The sequence below is a fragment of the Uloborus diversus genome, chromosome 7 (assembly GCF_026930045.1).
Source record: "Uloborus diversus isolate 005 chromosome 7, Udiv.v.3.1, whole genome shotgun sequence".
NCBI classification, from domain to species: domain Eukaryota; kingdom Metazoa; phylum Arthropoda; class Arachnida; order Araneae; family Uloboridae; genus Uloborus; species Uloborus diversus.
This window is the reverse complement of record NC_072737.1, coordinates 56,403,597-56,410,189: the sequence shown is the minus strand read 5'-3', so window position 1 is coordinate 56,410,189 and position 6,593 is coordinate 56,403,597. Positions and strand designations below refer to the sequence as shown.

Sequence of the window (6,593 nt, the reverse complement as noted above, 5' to 3'; positions counted from 1 at the left end):
CAAATTCGAAGAGAGAAATTCTATTTCTCTGAACCAACTATCGATGCCATCAACCAAATTCATCAAATGTTTTTTTTTTTTTTTTTGCGTGAACTTCAAAGCTAAAAATAATTTGTATCTTTTTGAAAGGTGAGCAGGACTTTACTAAAATGGGCAAGAAACAAAAAAAAAATAAATAAATAAATAAAATAAACTAAAATAAAATAAATAAATAAAATAAAATAAATAAATAAAATAAAATAAATAAATAAAATAAAATAAATAAATAAAATAAAATAAAATAAATAAATGAAATAAAATAATGAATAAAAATAAGCGAATGTGTTTTCAACTTCCGAAACTCAAAACAAGGACCTGACTACTGAATAGGCCAACCAGGCCGTGACCTAGGGCCCCTGCGTTTTAGGGGCCCTAACCGCTAAATGACTAAAATTGCTTCAACCAAGGGCTAAAATTGTAATATTCGACTACAGGGGCATTCGGAAAAGCGTTTGGTTCAGGGCTTCCCGATGTCTTAATCAGATCTTGCTCATAACATAAGCAAACGGCGCAGTTCGGTGAAAAAATTTCAATAAACGCATTGATTTTACTTTTGAGTTCAGTGATACATACTGAAACTAATTCTAGTGTTGTTTCTAGAGTGAAAGGGTAGCATAATGGGAAAATTTTTGAAAGAAGTACTCCTCTTCAAAACGTATAGAACGCCCCAATCTTCCTAGGAGAGCCATTGTTATGTCACTCTATTAATCAGAGTACAAAATTTTTCAAACTGATTAAGACAAAAAATACAACTAATTAAATATAAATTAATAATTGTAATAAGGGAAAAGAAAATTTACTTTCAATAGAATAATACTAAGAAAGAAATTACACTTAAAATGCAATAAATATCATACTTTTCTGTATTTTTATAGCAATTGGAAGAATGTACATGCTCAAATCTCACGAAAATTTCACCAATTGGATGGAAAGTTTAATCGGGGTTTTTTTCATGAAACCATTTCGGCAAATACTACGAACATTTCGTAAGATTTGAGAATGATTTGCAAGACGGATTACTTCAATAAAATCCATATGTGGGCAATACCTCTTTTCTTTTCTTTTTTTTTTTTTTTTGAATACGCATATCATACGTCTTTGGAACAAATAATTCAATTGTTCTGAAATTTTAAATGTTTCTTTCTTCACATTCATCATGTTTTCAAATTTTCTCTCCATCTGGATACTCACTCCACCCTTGTGTGCTATTCTACTTAAAATTACGCCGTTCTAATTTTGTGTCTTGCTCGCATTTTTATATTTCAATCAGGCCCGACTCCTGGGGCAGGCGACCGCCTAGGACAGATTTCAGGGGCGGCAAATTTCGAAATTCAAACATTTTTTTAAACTATGAATTTTTGTTTCAACACCATAAGATCCACTGCTTCAATGTAAAAAAAAAATAGAGTGTGCATTGTACCAGTGCTTGGATGAGCAAAACGAAGTTCGAAATTTAACTAGATATTCAATTTTATTTTGGAGGTGACAAATTGCGTGATTTAAAAGTCTTTTGAAATTATTAATATCTGTTTCAGCGCCATAAGATGCATTACTTTAATTTAAAGTTTGCACCAGTGCTTGGATATGCAAAACCTAATTTGGAATTTAACTAAAAGTCACTTTAATTTTAAGCGCTTTTCTATTATTTTATATTGTTGTTATTATTATTCAATGTGGGGGAGGGGGGGTACTTGTCAATATTGTTTGGCGCGGCAGAACTACTAGAGCCGGCCCTGACTTCAATACTTCTCAAAACTATAACTCTCTATCCGACTTCCGCCAATAAACCAAGTTATGCTGTTACTGAAACCACTGGTACAATCAAAACTTTGAAACTGCTTCTCAAAAGATATTTTGTGATGAAAATGATGAGCTTCTCTGCATGTTTTGGGTCGTGATCAGTTCTGGGTGAGAGAGAATACCCCCCCACTAACCCCGACCTCCCTCATGCATCGATCTCTTCTCCGGACATGCGCCCTCCCGCCTGCTTATCCCTTTTCGCGCCAGCCCCGCGTAGGAGTCTTGCCATCCGAACTGCACCAGGTGGTTGACATTTCATCCGCATCGACGTCACTGAGAGCCAAAACACCTCCAGAAAGCTACTAACCAGGGCTCAAGGATCCAGGTAAGACACCACCTGTAGAAACGTTCTCTTCCGAACGACATATTGTTGTTCCGACGCGAAGACCTGCGGTTCAAACCTATTTATAGCCTATTGAATCAGCGATATGACATGGTCAAGGTATTATATATGTAACCATATTTCAATGTTAATCTCAGAAATGATATCTGTTCTATTTTATTTAATACTTCTTATCAAAAAAAGAGAATTATTTATAAGGTTGTTACTCTCTTATTATTATTATTTTATCTGTACGATTTTTTCTCGTACAGATCAGAATAAAATCAATGCATCTTGTATGTCACTTTGCCTGCGCATTGTAAACAGAAAATGGTCAAGCAATATTGCAAATGCCAAGTATGTGTAGCAGCTGAGGTAGGTTTCCGTATAAAAATATGCTGTTTTATATTTAACTAGTGGTACCCGTACGGCTTTGCCCGTAATAGAAAATTAAAAGGTCTTTTGGTTCGCCTGTATATTTACAAATAATGTATGGTGAATTTTCTCGCCAATTGGCTTGTGCCCATGTTACGGTTCCACGTTATGATAATTTTGTAATTCACTCGTCCATCTCATGATATTTTTGTCCTTTAAATTGGATTGGAAAAAGAACCACATCGAATTTTCTAAAAATCGCTTTGAGGTGCACACCCCCATGGGACAAACTAACTTTGTGCCAAATTTCATGAAAATTGGCCGAACAGTCTAGGCGTTATGCGCGTCACAGAGATCTTCACAGACAGAGATCCGGACAGACAGAGGGACATTCAGCTTTATTATTAGTAAAGAAAAGAAGTAAACTCTCATTAATCTGGACCCTATTTAACCGGAAATCACTTAATCCGGGCAGTCATTTAGATGTGCATACTGTATAAATAACAGGCGAATTCGCGCAATGATATACTTTGTAGGTAGGCTGCATTTTGTGTTTATGCAACGTATTTTTGTAATTTTTTTCTTACGTAACTTTGTATTTCATTCTCTTGAATTCCAAATACAATTTTTGCTGTGTACAGTAGTTTGTTGAAGTACCATGGCTCAATTCACAGGTTATTTTGTTTCATTCGTACCTGTATTGATTCGGACGTCCTGGATCCCATATTAGTTTAGACTAATGGGGTTGTACTGTATGTGGGTACAATATAATTGCCAATGTTTTTTACTGGTGTGCCGCTAGTAGTCTATAAGTCTGCGAATTTTAAAAGTCAGTTGAAAAACATAGTTCTGTCAACAACCAAATACATTCACAAAAACTTATTCATGCGTCGCAAAACATCAGGACTTAGAGAAATCAACCATAGACGTTCATCTTAAGTAAAATTACTTGATAAAATTAAAATTAAAAGAAAAAATAAATGGTGTTTCTATTTTAATAACATAATACAAAATTTGATTAAATCATAAGCTATTGGGGTTAATTTTGTAAATTTTTATTCAATTTAAATAAAATGACATAGATACTGTTTTCATTTTAAACACATGAACGCGTTTGATTTTTATTTATTTATTTATTTTTGATTGAGGATAAAAATTGAGAATAAACGCAACCCTATTGTTTATTACTTCCTTTTACAAAAAAGGAAGTATAGTATTCGTGAAAAAAAATTCACTCAAAAATCGACCTTAATTTCCATTTTGTTCACCCCAGAATGAATGTTCAGTCTTTTTTTCCACTCGACCACACGTGCATATATACCTAAGAACGTATAGACGCCCGAAATATCCATTTTGACGATTCCCGAGTTAATTACAACGAGTTTTCGCGTGACGTCTGTATGTACGTATGTATGTACGTATGTATGTCGCATAACTCAAGAACGGTATGTCCTAGAAAGTTGAAATTTGGTACGTAGACACCTAGTGGGGTCTAGTTGTGCACCTTCCCTTTTGGTTGCATTCGGGTGTTTCTAAAGGGGTCTTTTGTCCCTTTGGGGGGGGGGATAGTTGTTAATTTCGATGCAAACTCAAATGGTGTCTTAATTTGGCGGACACTTGGCGATAAATCGCCAGGCTTTTGGTCGCCAAATTTCGTTGCCAAGTTGGCAACAAATTTGGCTATTTTTTTTTTATTTTTTATCTGGTTTCAATTTGGCTACTGTTGGTGATATTTAGAAAGTTAACTATTGAATCACATTAAAATTGCCAATAATGGGGAAATAGCATTAAGTTGGTGTAAAAGGAAGTCATGTGATGCACACATCAGCTCGTTTTTTTAAAGCAGATTACAGCAGCAAATGACGCATATGTGTACATTTCAGAAGTCAAATAAATGACTTTTGCTCTTAAATAAGCAAAGATTTGTTTTTGTACGGAAGTTACTCTTAATTGGTGCTAATTGAAAAGCATTTTGGACAAATCATATGGCCTATAAAAACAACAAAATTTATATAACTATCAACAAACTAGTATGTTGTGGCAATCACGAAACTTTCTTCTCTATCTCTCGTATGAGGTCTTGGATCTAACGTATAATCACTCATGCAATCGTTACTACAAAATTATGCCATTCGCAAAAGCGAGATTTCAATAATGGGGTTATCTCCATTAGTCAAAAGTATTACTTTTAGTCACTAAAGTTGATAGAATGAGTCAAAAAAAAAAAAAAACATGAATCGAAGAAAATTTTTTATTTTTAAAACGTTTAATTTTTAATTAATTTTTAAAACGCCCGATATTTCAACTAAGGCGTGGTCTTTATGACGTCACAAGTAAAGTATTTAGGCGCGCACTTCACTGGCGCGCTAAATGTTTACGCTTGCTGTCTACCACATTTCCAGGTTATAATAATTCAGAAGTGAATTAAATATTGCACTCTAGTCATGCTATCAACCATATCGTTGCCAGTACATGTGAGTAAAAAGGCTAATTAAGTATTGCACTCAGCGCTAATGGCATCAGTGAATGGCATTTCATCACTTGCGATGTCAAGTGCAGAAGCGTAAAAAAAGGAAATTAAATCTGCGCACCGCTTAAAATATTTTTTTGAAAAATATTAAACTTTGTCAAATTATTTAAAAAATGGTCAAATCCTATGTTTTTAAGCATGCTCTTTCAGAAAAAAAAATACACTTTTAAAATTTCGGAAACGACCCCACTGTGAACTTGGTGATCTTAATTAATTGGAGTTACATTTTTGACGCCAATGCCTGAACCGAGGAATGTTTTTTCTTTGAATACGTAAACAATGAGTAGGGAAATATCTATTTGCATGGGGTTTTGCAAAGTTCCCAAAATGAAATTACGCATGCAAAAATGACGACTGCACCAATTTCCCAATGATCGAAATATTCCCGTAAAAGCAGACTGAAAGAACGTAAATTGAAAATCGTTTCAAAAGCCTTGCTTATTTTAATTACAAACATTTTATTTGTTAACAAATAGATGATGAGAACAGATAAAATTTTGAACCATTAAGGTTTTTTCAATCATTTTGCAACAATTAAATCGCTGGAGAACATTTTTCAAGCCGACGAAATTTAATGTGATTTATCTTTCACATTATTGCATAAATTAAACTATTTTTATTAGCCCAAAAAATGGCAGAAATCAACACCCCACCCGAATGAGCGATTGACGCCAAAATTAAATCAGAGCCTACATTCGTGTAGAGGTTTACAAGTATTCCAAATTTCATCTGAAACGTATTATTCTCTTTTTTTTGGGGGGGGGGAGATATGCTCCTCGCAAAGGACGAGAAACAACATTCGATTGCAACACATCCTTTCTGAGCTATTAACGCTAAAATCGAATCAACTCTTGTACCCTCTAAGGTCTACCTGCTGACCAATTTTTGCTTAATTCTAGTCATTACCTTTTGAGATATAGCAGTCCCAAGTAGGGAAAAAACATTCGATTGCTTAACCGCCTTTTGAACTATTGACATTAAAATTGAATCAGCACCTGTACCTTCTAGGGAGGAAGGGAGGGTTACCATATGGACCAAATTTTGTTTGATTCTGATGGTTACTTCCTGAGACATATCAGATAAGCATATCGGTGAAAACTTTTGTTTGCTTCATCCCTCTTGATAGAACTGGTGCAGAACACTAATGGGCACCAACTCACATATGGGCACCTACTCGCATATGGGCACATATGTGTACCAAACTTCGTTCGATTTCATGCAGCAGTTTTTGAGATAGAGTGGCCACAATAATAATAATAATAATAATAATAATAATAATAATAATAATAATAATAATAATAAAAGATCGCATCACACATCTTTTAAAAATGGCCAAAAAGAACGCAGCACATCCTTTATCTGTTGAAATTCGAAAATTTTCACGAATCCAATATATTTTCTAAACATTACATATAGAAGAAAGTAAAAATTACGTAATTGCACATTATGTACCGAAGAAATATTGATTATAGATCGATTCATATAGCAATAAAAGATGCAATAAAGGTACAAGAGAGTCTATGAAAT

The 6,593-nt window shown here is 34.1% G+C and overlaps 1 protein-coding gene across 2 annotated transcripts in view; it reads left to right on the top strand.

The window, feature by feature from the left end:
* Positions 1–2,073: 2,073 nt before the first annotated feature.
* LOC129225680 (uncharacterized) overlaps positions 2,074–6,593 on the top strand; it is a 75,524-nt gene continuing 71,004 nt past the window's right edge. For both annotated transcript variants that reach the window (XM_054860156.1, XM_054860154.1), the window contains exon 1: positions 2,074–2,164. The gene's annotated coding sequence lies outside the window, so the exon portion shown is untranslated. The remainder of the gene's footprint in view (positions 2,165–6,593) is intronic.